This window comes from Falco punctatus, assembly GCF_963210335.1.
Source record: "Falco punctatus genome assembly, contig: scaffold_27, whole genome shotgun sequence".
In the NCBI taxonomy this organism is placed as follows: Eukaryota; Metazoa; Chordata; class Aves; order Falconiformes; family Falconidae; genus Falco; species Falco punctatus.
In genome coordinates this window covers 1665696-1687004 of record NW_027660117.1, presented here as the reverse complement: position 1 = coordinate 1687004, position 21309 = coordinate 1665696, and the positions used below count along the sequence as shown (strand labels likewise).

General features: G+C 46.1%; 1 long non-coding RNA gene across 1 annotated transcript in view; it reads left to right on the top strand.

The window, feature by feature from the left end:
• Positions 1–21309, top strand: part of LOC308057950 — a 336360-nt gene that overhangs the window by 58308 nt on the left and 256743 nt on the right. The gene's annotated exons all lie outside the window — the stretch shown is intronic.

Below are 21309 nucleotides of genomic sequence, written 5' to 3'. Positions count from 1 at the left end.
TCTGTTGTGAGGATGTAACAGCTCTGGTACACTTACATCTACCACTGTAAGCATTTAGATTTGCTAAAGAAGGGAACTAAGTACAACAGTTAGTAAAGGATACAATTCCTTTACAGATTTGCAGGAGCTCCTCACAAGCATACCAAACTCCATAGTAACCTGCATCCTGTCACCTCAGCATTTCCCAGACTACTCAAGGCTGCCTTCCCTTTCATTGCATCTGTCGATTCTTCTACCTTTACCTTGTGGGATATCACGCTCCAGAGAGTCTAGAAAGTCAGTGGATGGGTCGAGGTCAGCCTTTTCCAGCAGGGTTTTATTCTTCAGGTTAACAGGCTCAGTGAAATGGAAATAGGAACTTAACTTTTTTGCCTCCATCAAAGAAAGACCTGCAAACAGCCATTGATGACCATTAACAGAGTGAGCTAGGCTAACGTTCGTCACACCATAGAGTATCATATCGTTTCTCTAATGCCCACAACATAGGAAAGAATCACAGTCTTTCTTCAGTGGACTCCACAGAAGACCAAAGACTTGCCGGAAATGGGTGACATCAGTCATCAATGATGTGCATTGCACGCCATGCTAACTGCAGTCCTAGATGAGCAATGGGCACTGAGTTGAGACCAACCCTCTGTGCCCATTTGGTTACACCCTATATCTAGAGAACTCACTGCAGCTATAAGTGCTAACCGCTGACATAAACTATGCACGGCAATGGCGGGTCCCACCTTCCCGGTGGCGCCGGCGGGCGCAGGCGGCCGGTGTGCCGGGGCTGAGGGCCTGGGCGGGCCGGGAGCCGCGCGGGGCCGGTGTGCCTCAGTGCCTGGCACGAGGCGGTGGCCGTTCCCGCGCGGTGCGGGGCTGAGGGGAGCGGGGTGGCCGCGGCCCGGAGGCCGTGCGCAGGCCTGGGGCACCGCGGGCTTCGGGGAATGGCGGAGAAAGCAGGGCCCTGGAGAGCCTGGGCAGGCAGGGCAGGCTGTGCCGGGCCTGTGGGGAGCCAGCCCCGGCCCTGAGGGGCAGCAGCCCGCTCGGAATGCGGTTAGGGGTGGCTGCCCTGCCTAGGTCAATGGCCTCCATTTCAAGAGGCCCAAATCCAAATGTACGTCCAAAAGCAGGAGGGCATACAATTACACCACAAAGGATACCACAAAGGGCTCCACCTTCCTCATTTGTTACATGAACGGCAGCAAAAAAAAAAAAAAAAATTAAAAAAATCCAAACCTCTGAATCTCATTACTTGCAGTGCCTTTTTTACAGTTCTTACCTAGCTCGTGTACATCTATAATCAATTGGCTCGTTTATAAACGACAGCACTCTTTGTGCTTTCACTCTTTGTGCAAGTCACTCTTTGGGAGCTCATTTTGCTGAATCCCATACAGACAGCCATGAAACAGTTCCTGCCCTTGCAATCTGACTTAGTACAAAATGCAATAAATAATGAGATTGTGTGGCTGTTTAAACAAACAGAATTTGTTTGACATCTTCAGGAAGTTGAAGCTTTTATATGTGTGCATTATATAAATAAATGTATGTGTATGCACTTACATTTAAATCCATTGTCACATCATAAATTCTTGGGTTTCTTTTTCATATGTTTCCTGTTCATTTCTAAGGAAAACAGTGATCCTGGAACTGCTGCCTGTAACAATCGTCACCTGCTGATCTGTCACGTGAAATCTTTAAGGAGCTGTGCAGCACACAATCTGACCCATTAGTTTTATGTACGCCACACAAAAAGCGACTCAGATTCCTGAAGATTAACCACCTCTCCTAGACATGAATCAGGCAGAACATGTAGGAGTGACTGCAAACTTTTTGTCCATGCTGTCACCTACCGCTGTGCCATAGTCTGATTCTCTCTATGGGAATAGGCATTTTCAGGCTTTGTGAGCTCATTTAATCACTGATGTCTCTAGAATCACATGTTAATATGCTATGGCTCTCTGGCTAGTAAACAGAACTGCAAACCAGTCAGAGTCAACCTGAGATCTGAAGTGAATTTCTGCCACTGTCAACCACAGCTGGATTCAAACCAGATGCTAACAGCTGAGAGGCTCTTTAGCCTGTTATGGATCTTCTAAGCCACCCAGTGTCTAGTTTTTGCCAGTCCTGATTGAAGATTATCAAAAAGGAAATCTATAGCTTAAGGAAATTCTTCCTGGTTCAGTGAAGTCTGGTGGGTAACTGTACTCTGCTTTGCTTTGTCTTGACCCCAATTACTGAACACTGATAAGGATCGGGAAGTAAGTGGTTGCATTATTTAACAAATGAAAGGTCAAAAGCGCTGCTATTCACTAAGGTCAGAGGTTACCATCACTGCTATTAAACAGTTTGAAAGCAGTTTCTCCCATCCGTTGCCATCCCAGGCTGGAGCAGCACTCGGGCAGCCAGGAGGGGAGAGAGGCACCAGGCATCATTCAGCCGGCTGCTGGCTAGGCGGCTTTGCGTGGACACCTGCTTCAGGGAGGGAAGGTGCCATGCTCCAGCAATGCCCAGCAGCTCCAGTCAGAGGACTGAGCTCTCCTGCCTTTGCACAGAACGTGTGTGTACCTGTGTGCCAAACAGCTTTAGCTCCTCCCAGCTCCACTCATTTAGAGCTGGCATCATTTTGGGTGAGAAATCAAACTCAGGTTCCCTTCCGCTCATCTTGAGCAAGGTACTGAATGAAGCTCACAGAACTGTTTACAGCATCAGAGTTAAAAATCCTGAAGTACCTGTAAGTTAATGCTGAGTGCACAGTGACTCCTGTATGCTTGCACAGCTTTATAAAACATTTGAAAAAACTTTCAGTGATTTAGGAGGAAGCTAGCTCACCTTCCTTTGCATTCTGTAGTATACTGATCTCAAGAGAAAGAAAAATAGTTATTAATCCATGTCAGCATTTCTGCTGGTACAGATTAAGAAGGCTACCCTCAAAATACTCTTGCAGGACAAACTGTTTCACTGTCCTGGGCACCCATTAGACTGACACTGCTCACGAGTTATACTGGTATCCATCATCCAGGTCACTTCAGTGTGGTGGGGACAGGCTGCAGTTGGTTCTGATGCACCAAGAAATAGATTGGGGTTATTCCTCCCAGGTGTGTTGAATATAAGGTCTGGTTTTCCTTCCAGTTATCTCAAAAGTTCGGACTGTCTGGCTTCAGAAACAGTGTGGTTTTGAATCATTTTCCTGCGTGTAAGTCATTACTGTGTAAGGATAGTAAAAGATAGGAAACAAGAAAGAAAAGTACAGTTTTTCTCAATAAGGAAGGCATGATAGGTGGCTGCTTGACAGAAGGGGAGGAGGTTGTGGGTGACGAACAGTTGGACAAACTTCAAGAGCTGCAAAATGAAGCCTTGAGCTGTGCTGAGCATGAAGTAAGGAACTGCAGCCAAGTAACAGTTTAACAGGAATGGAAGGGACCAGGGGTGTCCCTACCTGGTATAATATAGACGCTTTCCTCTGGTTTGGAGATCGTACTGAATACAGAAAAACTCTGGGAATACTTTGACTGCAAGCTGTCCAAAGAATGTGGGTCTTTTGGCTTGTCTGGGACCAGTGCCATTGTCTCCATTACTGAGACCGGAGCTAGCTGTGTGCAGTCACTGGGAGACTCGGAAAGGAAGGGGTGAAGGTACAACGTGTGCTGTGGGCTGGGTTCCTCCACATCTGGAATCGAATCCCTGCAGTAGCATTCTCAGTAAGAAGGCAGCAAGAAATCAGGCTAGTAGGTCAGGATGGGAACAGCTGTGCTGAGATAAAAGAGGAATCTGTGGGATGACTGTGACAAGTCTTCCCTGGAGATTCTCTTTGGCGTAATCCGGGGCAGACATTATGTGTTATACTGCCCTACTCAGGAAGAAGGCACAAGAGCCAAAGAGCTTTGTCATTTTGTGACATGAAGTTTTCTATGTCTTTAAGGTTCATTTTGTATTTTTCATCACTCCCCTAATAGCCTCTGTCTTCCTGACTGCTCTTGGCACAGGGGACAGGCAAAGAGTTTACTGGGGTAAGAAGTACTAATGTGCTGATTATATCATCTTGCCCAGGCATCACATGAGCAGCTGTGATTCTTCCAGCTGGCAGCTGAACACACACGTCTGTCTTTGTGTTTTTCAGGTACCCAGAGGGGTGAGATGCAGCCCTCTGACCTTGCAGCCACCATACTGCCAGTCAAACTGCCAGCAGTCTGAGTAGGAGGATGCTGTTGAGGAACCCTGGGAAAGACAAAACAGGACGGTGAGAAACTGCTACGTAAGTGTAGTCCTGGCTGTGATTAGGCTTCAGGAGGATTTAATGCATTGGTATAGGTATTAGCCGCATTTCAGGCTGCCCATCATCCTAGTGTCTTGGCACTAGCAGTTAATATATACACAAATATATACTCCAATATAATAAAGGGGTTCTTAGACAGCCTAAGCAAGGACAGGCACTGCATGAAATACTGCCAAATTGTTTTAGTGATTCCCTGGAAGCAGCTTGCTGACAATGATCCCTGGTCTTTGCAAGTTCAGTTTTTATGGCTGACACTCATCTTGTCTCTACAAGCTGAAGTTGCTACGGCAAAATGGTGGAAGAGCATGTCTTATAGTGGCAGGGACCTGAACGATTTAGGTTTTTCAGAGCCATGACCAAGATTACATATGACAGAGAGGAATGAATCGGCAGCCATCAGTAAGCACAGTCTTGGTATAACAAGGTTGAGTCAACTTGTCCTTGGAAGAAAGCCCAACAAGTTTGCAGCTTGCAGATGGCTCCAGGCAGAACCTCTGTAAACCATTTAAGCACAGGGGCAACAAAGACCTGGGTGATGCGTGAGAAAAGCATGCAGCAAGCTGATGATGGGATAAGTGTTTCTGGCCTACTGCCTGAGAGCCCAGAGCAGAAGTAAGGAAGCGAATCCAGGGGAGCTCTGGGATCAGAGTAATCAACAAGGCAGATCTCATTAATTAAAGATGACGTTTTCAGAAAACATGCTCCTTCTAGTTAGCTTTGCTTTTATCTAGGCAGAGGTTATTCCCGTTGGAGATATCTGCATCCCTCCCTTTGCCAGATAGTCAGAGACCACTGGCCTTTTTTCATGTCACTTTCTATAGCAATTGCCATTTCCAACACCTTTTTTTTTTTCCTCCTCAGGAAAATAGTTCCCAGTCTGAAATTTCTGCTCAGTCTCAGGCACCTGCTTAGAACTATTAATCTTTAAAAATGTGCAGGAGCCAGACACCAGCTGAGGTGGGGTGGGTGGCTTCAGATGTCTGTCTGCACCCTCCAAGCATCAAACACGCAGAGACCTCTGCTGTGTTTGCATCCCTGTCTCTGAGGCACTGACTTTTGTCAGCGGAGCTCAGGCATCTCCTCAGCAAGCCTTTTGCCTTTGTGTGGATTCACTCCTCCAATCTGCTGCTGAATTGCTTTGTTTGAGCAACCCAGCTGCATCATGCTGATACTTTCATGTGGTTTCTTTTCCCAGTAATGGAGTGGAACCAGGTAAATTATATCTGAAAAGGGGAGGAAAAGAGGGCTCCCTGCACAGCATCTGCTGCAGAGTCTGTCCCTCCACATGCACTGTATGGCCCTCACCCTGCCAGCCTTGGAGTTGCTTAGCGCTAATAAAGGAGGGGTTTCCTCCTTTTTACCGCAAGACTGAAAAATATGTTCTGTCTAGTTCTGGAGAAAATGTTACTCCTCTGAAATTTCCAGCCTTTCTTTGCTGCCTGTACTCAGTTCTGGGCAGAGATTGAGGACATCTGAGATGACCCAGGAGAGAGAACAGCAGAGACCTCTGCCTAAACTGTTTGAATAGCTAATACCCTTTCCAAATACTGGCACCTGGGAATCCTTTAATGACTCGGATGGTGCTTTGGGTAGACTGAATATCTCCTTTCAGAAACAAAGACTTACTATTATCATGTATTTGTCTGACTTAAATCTTACAAGCAGTTAGAAAGTAACCCTTTCTTGTATTATCTTCCTGGCCCTGTGCTAGGTATCACGAGGCCAAAGTGTCCTCTCATTTACTCTGATTTAACGACAAGTGTAAGTCTATATTAGGGCAGATACTTCAGATTTACATCAAATTTTCAAAGAGCAGAATTTGTCCCTATTCCTTTAGTAAAATCTTAAACACACACTGATCATTCAGAAGGGAATTATATGTGAAAAATTCCAAATACTAAATGGATGCGTGCCTCCAACATAGCTAATGAAAAGCTAAGTAATTATTTGTAACTGAGAGGAGAAGGGTTGTCACTGAAAGAAGTAATAGACCACCCTGTCAAATTTATTTTATCCTCTGTGTTGGGCAATTGTTTTAATCAGCTGAACCTTTATTGACAGAGCTCCGGTAGGAGAAATTTTTCTTTCTTGTCTGCTTAGAGACTCCTACTTGATCTAAAGAGAGAATGCAGTCTGTGGTTTCATGGGCATGCATGAAGACTTCTCTTAATAAGTTACGATCTTTTGACATTTATTTCCTACCTCTCTCCTTCTTGCCTTGATTTGTTTATAATTGTCTGCATCACTCCCAAAACCAGATTAACTCTATAAAATCATAATTTGTAGGCTTGAGCCACACAGCTCCTTGCAGACTCCAGCCTTTCTTGGTTTGATCTCTTTTCAAGTTTTCTGGTCTTTAAGTAAGTGAAAGTATTCAGAGCAAAAAATGCGAGCAAGTAAATGCTGCAACTTTAGAAATTTTCCTTTACATAAGCCTGGTTTACACCTGTAAACTGCAAGGGTGGAGGGTCACTCCGGGTTTGTTCAGCACCTAGGAGAATTAATCCTCCCCCCAGTCTCACTTGTGGCCTTCAGTCTGTATGAGAATACAAGTGGTGTCACACATCATAATGACTACCAGTTTGCTTTCCTGCTGTTAGATGTGCCTTTAGTTCTGCTGGCCTCTACCTCTGAATTTCCTGCAACACAGTAACCTTGAGCTTGGCCAGCAAGGGCTGGAGGTCATTGTAGATCTGAACTAGGGAAGTTTCCTCAACAACAATAGGGGAAATCACATGCCCAAGCCCCCACCGTGAGTTTGTCAATGCAGCAGCACAGCACTGTGCCAATGGAAAATGGGGTGGGTCTCACACAGTCAGCTGTTCGGGCTTTATAGCCAGCCACAGGGCAATTTCACGCTCACAGCAACCTTTGAGGCATAGAGGCACACCGGAACTGTGAGTCGTGGGACCGTTTTCCAGCTCAGAGGCCCAGATGCGCACTGCAGTCACATCCTGGTTGCTTGACAGGATGCAGCCTGGATGTGTAATGGTCTGCCTTCTCTTCCCTGCCATGCTTCCAGCTTTCCATTCAAAAGAAAACTGGGACTGAGGGCAGGGGAGTGGGTGTTGTGGTGGACTACTGGTTTAGACAGCCATAGTGTGTCTTACGGTTCACCTCAGACGAATAACAACACATTGCAAAGCTTGGCCTGGCACAGTAGAATCGCTGTGGGATGGGCTGTTGCCAACTTCTGAGCACCTGGGACATGCAGACTTGGGCTACGGTGGTGCTTGTGAACCAAATTTCCTTTCCCAGAGAACCACCACGAGGCAACTTCAAGCACCATTTGTTTTACAGCTACTTTTACACTACCAGCAGGGATGAGTTAAGGTGTAATTATTTGGCGAGAGAGAGAGAGCTGTTTGGGCCAGTACTGACTGATCTGGATGCCTAGTTCTAGGACTTAAGTGGGTCTCTCTGTACAAAAGCCTAATCAGTTTCAAAATACGAAACGACTTAATGTTTCCTTCTCATTTGGCCATAGCTTTATTTTTGCCCCTGTTAACCCAGAATCACATCTTGGCAGCTTGAGTTCATTTATCTTTGAACTGATGGGCCACAGCTGTATGAACTTGGCTGAGGGTAGGTGAAAGCTGCAGCCTATTTCAAAACATTATCTACTTGATGTAAGCAGAAATAGGAGCTCAAGTGGGCTGTTAGATGTGTGTATTGCTGAATGGTTAGAAGAATTGTGCTGTGAAAATATCTGAAATCAGAAACAGTATCTGGGTTAAGATACAGGTTTTGTGACAGCCAGAGGCTACCAGTTGAAAGCTAGGTCTGGCAGAAGTCAGTAGCAAAGCTTTCATTGATTTTGCTGGAACAGGATTTCATCTGTGGAGTGCAAATGAGGAGCCAATGGGACGGCAGTAGCATAAATGGCAGTAAAAGAGTTGTGGTAAATTTGGGTATGATGCTGGATGTTTTGTGTGGAGAAACAAAATTATAAATCTACAATATGAACTTGATGAGAAAGTTAAAGTGGTCAAGAGGTGGCTACATGCTTTGTTGAAAAGCTGTGAGATAACATCATGGGAGTTGATGAGAGTATGACCTAGGTTCTGGCCATTGGGAGTACCTCTCTCCCACAGAGAGCTCACAGCTGCTTCACGTTACTGACTAATACGGACTCCTAAGGGGAGAGATGCCTCACAAATTACTTGTTGTGAGAGCACAACAGCATGGTTCAAACTCCCAGAGGACTTCAGGTTACAGTTCTATAACAGTGCTAAAGTCCATTGAACTGATTGCTTAAGCCAGAAGTAACCTTGGCTGATGACTAGCTCCCTTGTATGCTGTAGAAATCCTACCTTGTAAACATCCGTAGACTTCGTACCCACCAAGGCAGCCCCCCTGGTCCCTCAGTAGTAAGAACATCAAGGCACACATTCCTACCCTGTAAGAACTGGTTCGGCAGAAGTCTGCTGTGACTTGCCTAAATCTAACAACTTACAGGAGGTGCAATAACCACCTAAATGCTAAGGACATTGTTTTGGAACAGGAAAACCAGAGAACTAAAGACTTGGAACAAAAATCTGGTTTGTGCTATCCTATCTATTTTCAATGGAGATTGTCCTGAATATCCTCTTGAAGAAATCCCATCTGGAAGCTGCTGGGGAATGAAAAAGACAGCTTGTTTTTCCTTTTTTTTCTTTCAGCCTCACAACAGCTTTATTTTCCAGAAGCCCTGAAAACAGGATGTGATGAAATCAAACGAACCTCACTGACTGCTTCTCCCAGGAAAACAGCCTATGGGCAAGGACCCTACAAAGCCAGGAAGGAACTGCCAGGAAAAAACAAAACAGTCTCCTAGCAGTGACTTCCCCTCCAGCTAGGGAAGCCTCTGCCATGTCTTCCATAACAAAATAGTTTGTATCTCCCTCTTCATGTCACTGCACAGGTCAGGTACTTGAATGCATTGCCAGATACCCTTTGTATGTTGCTTTGCAACAGTGGAACCTATGAGTAGAAGATACTAGAAACCAACACGGCGCCATAAGCACTTCAGTACTGGTCTCCTTTCCCCTTCTCATCCTCAACTCAGACATACCCCGTTTGGGAGCCTGCAGAGGGTGCTGGTAAAGAACAGATAGGGCTTTATGTTGCCACAAAAGCCATGAGTTAGTGCCCTCTATTGGAAAATCACTTTTTTTTTTTTCCTAACATCTTCTCACTTTGCAGGATAGGGACCTGTCTTACGGGTTTATGTGCTCCGCCGGCTCCCAGCTGCTGTGCCATGGAGGCAGGAAAGCCTTTGAGGCACAGAGCTGCCCGCACCAACTACCCAGAAGACAGAAAGAGAAATTTGTCCTCTTTCCTGGGAACCAGTGGTTCTCAAAACAAATGAACACTCGCTTGGTTTGCTTTTGCTTAAACAGAGATCCAGGCTTGAATCAGAATTAGTCAAAGCAAAAGCTGTTTGCTCTTTGATCCTTAATCTTTAACAGGAACCTGAAAACAGTGGATGGTAGGGATAATGCTCTAGCAGAGATGGTGCATTAGTCTGCCTCCAGGGTCTGAGATAGGCTGATGTATTTGAGTGTTAACTCCTCGATCTCAGGGAAAAATATTGCTGCAGACTGTAGGAAAAGGATCTGGTTAGCCATATTTACAAATAAGCCTTCTAAGAGGAGACAATAGATTTGCCAATCTTTTTTTTTTTTTTTTTTTTAAAGGCCTGTCATCATTGGTGCAGTTCAGTCCTATAATGGGACTGTTAGAAGAATTAGGATTTTCTTTCTTAAGTAGGGGATCTGTGAAGGGAAGGAGGAGTTGCTGTCTTTTATTGCTTTCCGTTTGGAGTAGTTACTTGAGCTTGGTTTGCTTCCCAAATTTTCAGGCTCCATCACACTTAGGGCATGCCTACCACAGCATCAGTGTTTAACTGCAGCGTAGCAACTGTATTTAAACTCTTAACAAGGATGAAGTAACAGCAAGACAGACTTCAGGAAGGCCAGTCAAGTCTAGTCAGGGGCTTGAGCAAGCTTGTTAGACCACACTGCAGCTGGCATCCCAATGACCTGGAGCTAGACGAGTCTGCTGGTGTAGCATTCCCTTCTCCAATTGCATTTTAAATAAGAAACATCTTGTGGATCCTTCTGCAAAGTCCTGATGTATAACAGGGCACTCCACATGCTGGACAGGTCCAGAACTGCTCCTTTTCCAGGGCTCTCCAGTGGCCCCAGATCACCCTGAAGTTTTTGGCTCTGTGCTTTTTAAGCAAATGAAACCCAAACCCACGCAGGGAGCTCTGCACAAAAAGCTCATTTTCATGCTGGCATGTTCCAGGGCCTGGTGTGGTCCCATCACTGGCTAAAGGAGGTAGATGGAGGGACAGAAAGGGAAGAAAAGGAGAGCCTGATATGGGGAGGTTTGAATTTGAGTGCCAGGTGGGTGATTGACAGCTGGCAGAGGGAAAAGTAGGGGAAGAGATGTCTCTCAGCTATATCAGTGTCCCTCAGACCTCAAAAGCAAGGGATACTGAGAGGGGAACAGAGCAGGAAAGCTGGTGCGGTAAGAGTTAGTAACTGCAAAACCTGCACAAAAACACCCACTTGGTGCCACACGGGAGAAGGATATGGCAGAAGTACGGGCTGGGCTTGGACGAGCAGACAGGAGGTGCCACCCCTGTACTGCCCTGGTTTGTCACACTTGCTTTACTGAGCACTGCTAACCTGGGCAGGCTGGCACCTCCTACCAAATGATGGGTCATGCCTCTGTCTTAGCACCATTTCCTCGCGTTGTGCTTACAGGAACACCCAGAGCCTCCCCTCCCCCTGAACACCGCGTTAAGCTTTTCCCTTCCCGAGCAAAGAACGGATACTAACCTATGCCCAAGTGCCACAGCTTTAGCTCTGCAGCTTAGCTCTGCCTTCAGCCCTGGCACAGCATGATTCTGCCGACTATGTATGTTCTCAGGTTGCTAAAGCCGCTCTTTGAAGAGGCTCAGGCAGCACCAGGGCTTGCAGTGTCACAGCTCTGCTAGCTTGCCCAGTGCATCCAGCTCACCCTGCCTTATCCCTCTCAGCCCCTTACTGTGACTCCTTGTGCCTCCCTCCCACCTGGTCAGGCAGCTGGGGAGGGCTGCTTGCCCCGAGGAGGGACCAGGCTGGACGACTTCCATCATGGCCATCCTGTGGACCATTGGAGGTGCTCAGCTGTGTGCACGCTGCACAGTGCCCAGTTCCCAGTCCCCTTGGGTCCCTCCAGCAAAGCCCTTCCAGCCCACAGCTTGCTCCTGGTTCACCTGGACACCTCATCAGCCACTGCCATGAGGCTCTGCCAGTGCTGTGCTATGGTACACAGACCCATGCAGTGAAGAAGCCAAACCCGGACTGCAGGGCAGGCAGGACTCCTGTCTCCTCTCTAGACCTCTCTGCACACGTAGGTGGCATTTCACATCGGTACTATAAATTCAGCACTCCCTTCCACTCCGTGTTCTAAGCACCAGCTCAGCGTTTGCACAGGGCAGGATGCCTCCACTACCCTCTCCACCAGAAAAATAATTGTCCAGAATCAGAGCATATGGTGATGTGTCCCACTGGCTGCCTCCAACCACTGTCATGCCTGATCAACGGCCCCAACACCTGCCTCCTTGGAAAGGCATGAGAAGGTGAAGTATCCCTGTCCTGAAATCAGTATTGCTCTAGAGCACCCCCACAAATACGTCGCAGGCTGGCAAAGAAGAAAGATCCTTCTTGGGGCCATATGTATTTTGAAAGTTGTGGATGGGGGAGAACAGCTTGGATTTCTTGGACTTTCTTGAAGGAATGACTTCTCTTTTGTAAATCATTTCTTACTTCGTGGTATCCCTATCTTCCTGCCCACCCAACAGTGGTCTGCTTTACTCACTAGTCATCTCCTGCCTGTCACGTAGACTGTGAGCTGATCTCCATGACCAAGGGTCTGTGCTCCTGGCCCGCACTGTCCTCACCCTGATCTTTCATTAGAGAGTCAGAATATGAATACTTCCAATTCACAACCCAGTATCTCACCCGTAGGAAAAATGTAAGAGGAAGAGCAGGCACATTTTCCTTGCCTCATTTCCACCAGTTACTGGTAGTTCTATCTCCCTTTATTACGCTACATAATTTCTCTTCACTCCTCAAACATTTGAAGGCCAGGATCCTGCTCCTAGTCAGTCATCCCTTAGGCAAACTAGATTTTGCTTTTGTAACGTTTTTTCTGTATAGTAGCTCCAGCCTCCTAATCATCTTTGTTGCTGTTCTTTGAGCTGTTTCCCAGTCATCACAATTTTTCTGGTAATGGGGTTACTCAAAGTGAGCGCAATATTCCAGGCACAGGAACCCTGTGTGTCCCGTTGCATCTGTGATGTTGCCCTCAGGTGGTTACTCCAGAGAGAAGATGCAGCTTTAAAGAAACCATCCAGTGTCTTCAGGACAGAGATTTGCAACCGCATGAGAGCTGTGGAATGGATAACTCTGCACTCTTTTAAGTGATGCCTTTGCGCCAGAAACCAGGATTACACTGGCTTTTTCTGGCTCTCCATCCTGAGCTCTAACTCTCCGTGTTTAAAGTGTGTTTCACCATGTGGATGCTGCTGTGCTTAAAGAGCAGCAGGAATAATCTCAGCTTCAGTGAGCCACACAAACCTGAATGGAAATCCTAAAACAAGAGGCACAAGAACTGATGGATTTTCACCATCACCAACTTTATTAATACTAATTTTATGATTACAGCTACTTGCCTTGGTGACATTTTTCAGCCATTCTTTTTATCTCAGAATTCTATGCACCATAAAATTACATTTCCTTTCTTTATTACATCAGGTGTTGTGTAACTCCCAGATTATAATCCATGTCAAGTCATGAAGGGTGTTCAGCAGGTGACAAGAGACTTTATTAAAGGTCAAATTAGATATTCATTATGTTAGTCTCTCCCCTGACTCAACTCTTCATAAAGCTAAACTGTCCTGCTCACTCATTCCCTTCTCCTGTTACAGCCTCCACTGTCCCAGTGATTATGGTGCCAGGTTTTTTCTGCCTTTTCTATTCCTCTCTGCCCTTTTGTTATGGAAGTGACCCTACTTAACACTGATTTCAAAGTGGGGATGCATAGCTGATTTATTTTGGAATTGTTACGGTGATATATACATTCCTGACCTATTTAATACACGACATCTTATTTTGGCTTTGCTTTGCTCTGCACTGAGTTTTCTCTCTCAGCACTGTGCTGTCCACAGAGGTGCCTGGAGTTTTTCCCTGAAATCAGCTCTAACTCAGAATATTTCATTTAAATATTAGGTCAGTGAAATATTTTTTCCAGCTTCCCTTAACTTCTATTGGCATACAGAGAGCTCCATCTGCAATCACTTTGTGCCACTTACCCAACTTTTGGTTCATTCCTGCTCCCACTGAAGGCAAATGCCAAAACATGAATTAGATTTCAGAGCAGCAGCCTTTACTAGGGCCTTTTGAAGTTTTTCCCAGTTGTTCTCTATCTTACATAGATTTGGCTGCCTCACTAAACACTTCATCCTCTGGATGCGGTGCAAAAGCAAGCGGTGGTCTCGTCAATGGCACTGAAGATTTCACCATTAAAACCAAATGAGCTGGACTCGATCATTCTTGGCTACCATATGTCTCAGCACTGATCATGGGGGACGTTCCTTCTGCGAGCCTTGCAACTCCTCTCACTGCAACACTGCTAAAAAATAGGTGCTTTCTCCTATGTTTTCTTTCACAACTTCATTTTTGTTCCTTGCTTCCTGCAGAACCAGTGCTGGTGCAATCACTGGGTATGTCTATAGATGTGTCCTCTCAGTACCTTTTTGATCTGTTTGCTGATTTCACCAACTTCGGCAAGCAGACATTTCAAAATTAGTTCTGAAAGGTGTTTCTACACATTTCACGAAAAGTGATTTCTTTGGAAGTGCAGGAGTGATTTTATAAACATACCTAAAGGAAACAAAATCTTAGAACAATTCAATTGTTAGAAAGTTTTTGTGTTTGTACTTGCAAAATACAAATTCTTTGTATTTGCAAATAGTAGCTGTATTTTGCAAATACATGTAGGAAACAAGGCTTCATTAGTTACACTGCTTGCGGAACTGCTTATTAATCTTAGGCAAGGATTAATCCTGCAGCTGTTGCTGCCCAGTTTTCTTAACAGCCACTTGCAAAGGGCTTTATCCTTGTACCTTTGGGAAGGGCCAGTCAGTTACGTATCTGGGATTTTGCTTAGAGAAGTCTTTCCAAGAATGCTGAAAAGCTGGAGGAGAAAAAAAAATTACACTTACAGATTTGTTGATAGAATCTTGTTTACCATATTCAGACCAATATCTTAAAATACAATACCTAATTATTTTCCCAATTGTATTTGTGGGTCCTGATATAATGCTCAAGGTCCATAGTGCTGCTTTCTTTAGGTGAGATATCTGCAGTGCTGTTACTACATTATACTCAAATGTCCCTCGTTTTCCAGACTAGATGTTTTTAATGAAAAATGAAAATCATATCCTTATGTCAGAAGTTCAGCTGATTCAGTCTTCATTCTCTTAATGCCTCTGGACCTGATGAGTCTCCTCATATTACTGTTGTTGTTGTTGTTATACAATGTAGGCATAACAACTAATAATGGACAGTAGGAAAAACCATAGAGAAATAAATAATTTGGGAAGAAGGCCACAAATACTTCCAAACAGCTAACACAGTTCCCCAAAAGGGAGGTAATAACGCACAGGATCATTGCAGAAAACTCTCCAAAATTTCCAGTGAACTGAATACATCATGAGACCAACGTCTCAAAAACAGATCTCTTCTTGCATGTTTCTTCAGGCCTGCAAAGGGGAGCTCACACACTCCAGCAGCCCTTCAGCTGCCTGCCATACCGACTGTGGGAGCTCCGTGAGCGCCTAATGCTCAGCTGATGGCACTGCAAAACCCATGCTTAGATTTGGGCTTCGCCCTTTCCCTCTGAAGCCCTTCGTTGTAAGAGCTAGTTTCAGGAAGGTGGCTGTGCAGAGCTCCAGCAGAGCGGTGGGACAGAGACAACCCGCCCCACTCTGCAACACAGCTACCCCTCGCAGCCACTGCGCACTCATGCCCACCGAAAGCAAGAACAGGAGTTTTCCAGGGTAAGGATGGAGAAAAGCAGCTTGGGATCTGGCCTGTCGTAATAGCTGCTGTTACAGGATCCTCAGCAGCAATCATTGTTATTGAGAAGGATGGAGATCGTTCTCTAGCATTTCTTTCTGCCTCAGCCAAATACTTGCTGTTAACTGCTTTTTTAGAGATTTTTTGTTAAACTAAATACATCATTGAGTATAGACCCTCTACACATACTAATTTATATGCAGCCCTTTGTTGAAGGTAAGGCCTTTGTTTCTGCCACCAATGCTTCTTCACTACATTAATGACAAATCACCCAGCATATTCTTTTCCATAAGACATTTATATCTATATTGTCCTACAAATCTTAAGACTAGTCCCTCTCTCAAGTACCTTTGGTCAGCTGCATCCTTTTTTTAAAAAAATGATTCTTGCTTTCTTTGCAAGATGTTAATTTTACATGGCTTGGAGCAATGGTTGCAGGAGATATGCAATGCAATCCTAAGATTGTAAAACAACAAAAATGGGATAACTGAGCAGAGTTGAAAGTTCTATCTGTACTGATTGTATGCAGCTCCCTTCTGTATAAGAAATTCCTCATGTCTGCTGGGCACCTGGGTTAGCTAAGCCAAGCCTGCAAGCCTCCACCACACTCACCTACCAAAACTCCACAGTGTGTCCAAGCCCAAAAGGGCTATCCTTCACATTACGTTCCAGGATTAACACTCCTAGCACGCAGCACAGCAGTACCCATATCCTAGAGCACAGAAAGGTCTTGTACACCCGACTTTCAGTCCATGGCCTGGCACACATGCAGGAGCTATCACATTTTGTGCATCCAGGCTCTGAGCACAAGCTTCCAGAGCCTGCTGCCTGCCTCCCATCACCAATATCCCCAAGATTATCCCTGGGGTATCAGTGACCTAAATACACTGGTTTGGATTTGAAAGTTGCTTTTGTTTTTAATGTTGCTGAGTCTCTAAAACCAGCACGCGTAACAAACTGCCTATTTCCAAGCAGCGGTTGTGTAATTTTGCTCCCCACCCCCAGAGACGTTGCCTGCCATTCATTTAATGGGCTCAGTTTCACTGGGAAGTGCCTGGAGGAACCTCTTAGCTCCCTAATTAGCAACAGAAGGGGCCAGTCCTTGCCGGAGGTAGCAGTGAAACATTTGTGAGGTCTTCCGACAATAAGGGAGACAGAGAAGGGGCCATTTCCAGCTGGGAAAACAGTAACTTCTCTTCAGCATACAGTGCAGAGCAGAGGACTAAAGAGATGTTAGGGGGAAGGTATATTCAGAAATGAGAATGGGCTTTCTGCGCAAGAAAGGAGCATTTGTGGAGGGGGAGGAAGAGGTTGGAGAGATTGTCCTGGGCTCTCCCAAGCTGTTCATTGCTCCTGCAATCCGACTTTTATGTAATATACCATGGAGCAGCACAGAGGCCTCATGGACTGGCTACCGGTGAGGGCAGGAGCAAGGTGTTGCTGCCGTCTGCTCTCAGATGTTTGAGCTGGCTCTTGTTAGTAAGATTGAGGAATTAACAGCTTGGAGGTGCTTAGGAGCTCAGTGTTTCCTCCAGGGACGGGATCACTGAGGCTGAGCACAGAGCCTGCCATTCAGTGCCAGAGTAGACTTTGGTACCAAACAAATCTCCCACCAACCAGCTGAATGTCCTGAGACCTCACTGGAAAGGTGAAAACTTTGCTTGTCCATTGCAAGTAGGGTGATGTGCTGGGGGCTTTCCCTTAACCCCAAGGACACAGCCACACGTGGTAAGAGCTCCAATTTTTCCCATCTAATCCCATCTCTGGGCATGGCTTTTTTCATACAATACCAGTTGGAAAGAGTTGCATGTGCATGGACAGTCCCAGCTTGGACCTGTTGGACCACGGGGACCATTTTCCTTCAGAAGTCATGCAGGGAAATACAGCATTCAGTGTCTTTGGCCTGTAGGAGCAAAGATCCGGCATAACACATGAAATCCTTGTTAGCCTTAGGACCTTCCTTAAAAGCAAAGGAAGAACATAACGTTCAAAGACAGAGTGATGCCATGGGGCAAGCAGGGTTTTGGGAACCTGGAAGAGCACAGGAGAGATCTGAAGCTTCCAGTTGTCCTGCCCTGCAACATCACTGGCCAGCAGCTCACTGGTAGTGGCCACCGACCAGAAAAAAAGAAGAGAGCTGGTCCCTGGTATAAGTCAGGAGACCATATTCACAAAGATCCCCTGTTAATGAGCACCATTTGCTTTCTAGTAATGCTTAAGACAGTGAACCTGATCTTGTGCATGCAAAAGGAAAATTACGCAGCAATGCCTTCATGCTGTAAGATGATGGCTTGATGATCTTAAAAGGTCTTTTCCAACCTCAACAATTCCATGAATCTATGATTCTGTGAAGGGCAGTGCATTACAGTTGGGGCCATAAATCCCAGCAAGGGCCTTGCAACGGCTCCAAAGGTCAGAATAATCATTTCCAAGTTGCCACAGCATCTCAAGCTATAAAAGAGCTGCGTTCAAAGGTTTTGTGCTCCATTCTTACCCCTGTTCAATAGCCCATTTCATAATGAGAAGTCACCAGCTTTCCTCCCTGTGTTTCAGGTTTCAGTATTAATGGCATTGATGAGGCTTGGATTGTGATTACGTGAAACTGGCAACGAGAAACACATAAAGTCCAAAATAGAAAAAAGCCCAAATACACACAAAAAAAGTGTTATTACTGGTGCTGCGAGCTCCTCTTTCCCACAAGAGGGCACCCAGTGTTTGCAGAACTACTGCTTGGCCTTTGGGTGCTTTCTCCAGCAGCAGGTCACACTGTACCAGCAGTAGCGAACGGGTCTGGGAGAGCTGGCAGGTTGTGTTGTGTTTGGCTCCTCCTGCTTGTATCCAGCTGTTAAACCAGCTGAAAAAATACATTACGGTAACATTTCCATGTCTGTATTTTCTATCATTGCTGCAGGGGTGATCCTGCAGATCAGTGACAAGAGCAAGAGAAAAGCATAGGAAACAAGCTTTCTGTTAGTATGTGATTTGTGCAATGGGAACATATGAAATCCCTTTATAAAATGATGCCTGTCGCACAGGGACTGTGGGAAGTTTAGACATTTGGAAGTTTAGACAGAGGTGCAATAGTGAGATTCAGTGTATCAAATTTTATTCTCTCTCCTTTTGGGTTGGTTTGGTTTTTTTTTTTCCCATGCCAGAGTAGCAGCTGAACCAGCAAAAGCACAGCACTGGGACAGAGGCAGAATTTTTTCTAATAGTGCTCCGAAGGGGGCTTTTTAAAAATGGGTTTGCTAAGACGTCTGTCATTAAGAATAAGGGATCCTGCCCCAATGCAGGGAGATGCTCTGAGACATTTTTGCAGGTCCTTTCCTGTGGGATTCCCCTTTCCATTTATGAGACATGCATCAAAATCTCGTGGGAGGCAGCCTTGCTGTCTCCAGCAAGCAGTTTCTGCCTGAATTTGTGCATTTTGGCCTCGAGAGGTTGTAAGAGAGGAGGGGAAAAACCCCTTGCTTTCCACTGCTGCTGCATCCCAGGACGGAATTTCCTCTGGGAACCCTTTGATCTCTGCTCACCAGCACTCACACAAAACTCCTGCACATCCCCTGCATTTCAGTAGATGGGATCCTGGCATCCCAGCTGTTCCAGATTTATCGGGGGTGAAGGTGGTGGTGAGGTGTTGCCTTTTAGCCCCAGGGTATTAGTGGCCTTGGTGTGTCACCTTGTATCTTAAGTAAAAGCCATTCTGACTTTCCCAAGCTTTTTATACAGAAAGCAGCAACTTCTGTCTTTTCTTTGTAGCTGTAACTAGCTCTGCTGGCTCTTCTCCCACATTCCTGGTATAGATAAATTCACTCACAGCTGTTTAAGCCAGTCCTTCCTCCACCAGCCTTTATGCTTTTTCCCAGTGCTAAGTAAGAAACAGAATTTCCTCGAGGTCTCTTTTGTCTACCGACGACACCACAGCCTGCGGTACCTCAACCTGGCTCTTTACAGGGTCCTCAGCTACCTTCCACATGGGTTGTAGTTCTTTCCCCTTGTTGCTAATAATTCCCTTGTCTGCTGACTATAGTCCCTCTGCAATCAGGGATGTCATCTTCCAAGAGGCCTCAAAAGAGCTGGTTTTGTTTGGGAAATAGAACCTTAAAGCTAAGTAATCCCAGACGGATGTAACCAGAAATAGCTGTGGTGTAGCAATAAACTGAACTTTGACCAAATGAAGGATTTACAAGCTTTTCTTCCTGATGACTCTTTTTTGATGGCACAGTGGCTGCATATGAAGTCACGGTATGAGACCTAACCATCACAGAGCTCACTGGTGATGGTACTTCGCTTAGAGCGTTGCATGGAGATAGGAATCATTTTCTCTCACAGTAAGATGTAGTTATTCCTGGACTGAAGCACAGCAAGGACACAATTTAGGAAAGAGAAGCCTTTACCTAGTAAGATTTTACTAACCATGAAGGAAATGAAGTCTAAAAATGAGCTAAAACAAAGCATTGATTTCTGTGGAAAATGAAAAGCAACTTTTCCTTTTTTGTTTGGGCTGCTGCAGATCACAGGTGCACATGGAATAGAGCCACACGATGCACAGGTCAGAAGGGGCACATGGAGGTCAGCTCATCGCAGCTTCTGCTCAGAGCAGGTTCAGGTAGATCAGGTTGCTCAGTGCCTTGTTCCTGTCAAATTTTGATTGCCTCTAAGGATGGAGATCCCACATCCTCTCTGGGCCCCTGTCCCAGTGTCTGAATACCTCCATGGTGAACTAATTTTTCCTCACATCTAACCAGAATTTCCCTTCTTGCAATTTGCGTCCATTGCCTTTTGTTCTTGGTCCATTTTTCCTACACTCTCCACTAGGTAGATGCAGACAGCAGTAAGACCCCACCCTTTGCCTTCTCTCCTCCAGGCTGAACAAGCCCAGGTCTCTCTGTCTCTCCTGGTACACCACATGGCTCCAGCCCCCCAGCAGCCTGGTGGCCCTGACCACCGAGGGTGGGCAGCCTCACTCCAGCCCTTCCTCTGCCAGCAAGGCCAGCACTGGACATGGCACTCCAGATGTGGCCCCACAAGTGCTGAAGAGAGCGAAGGATCACCTCGCTCAGCCTGCTGGCTAACACGCTTGCTATCTAGCCCTGTACGCACCGGCCTTTGCTGCACCTTGTTGACTCAGGCTCAGCTGAGGACCTCAGGCCAGGCTCTGCAGAGCTGCTTTCTATGCATCTGGCGTCCAGCCTGTGCTGATGCACGGAGCTGTTCCCTCCCCGTGCAGGACCTGGCATTTGTCTCTTGCTGAACTTGATTTGCAAGCGCACGTTTAGGCAATAGGTGGCACTGATGGTTGATGTAGCTTGCATTGTCACCAGGAGAGTGTCGCTGCGGAAGAGAAAGCCAGCAGAGGAGACACCTGGGTTGTTTCGCTGGGAGCTGTGGCTAGACGAGGAGGAGTGGACATGTGGCAGGAGATGCTTCCAAACGCCTGGTGAGATCTCTTTGGCACAGGGAGGAGGGACTCTAAACAGGGGTCCCCAGGGTTGGGGCAGGAGAAAGGCCCGGTGGGGTCCACCAGGCCATCGGTGGGTGGGAGCATGCAGCTGAGCTTTCCTGAGCATGGGTAGGGAGGAGGTTTTATAAGACTGAGCCTTGTTCTGTGCCACTCAGAGAGCTGTTTCTGGGACATGCTTGCTTTGTTAGCAGTGCCGAGTTTGTGCTGTTGCCGTGATAACTGGTTTCGTGCCTCTGACTCACTAAACTCCAGGATGTAAGTGCAGGGGGTTGTTATTACTTGTTGCATAAGCTACTCAGCCTCCAGGGAGGTGGAGGCTGACACTGTTTGCTCTTAGGAGCTCTTGGTCTTCTTTGTCTGGGAGTGGTTTCAGGAGATACTTCCTTAAAAATCACATAGACTGTCTCAGAGATCAATTACCCAATTGCCTTCACTACTGCTGGGGTGTCCAGTACAGGCACTGTGTT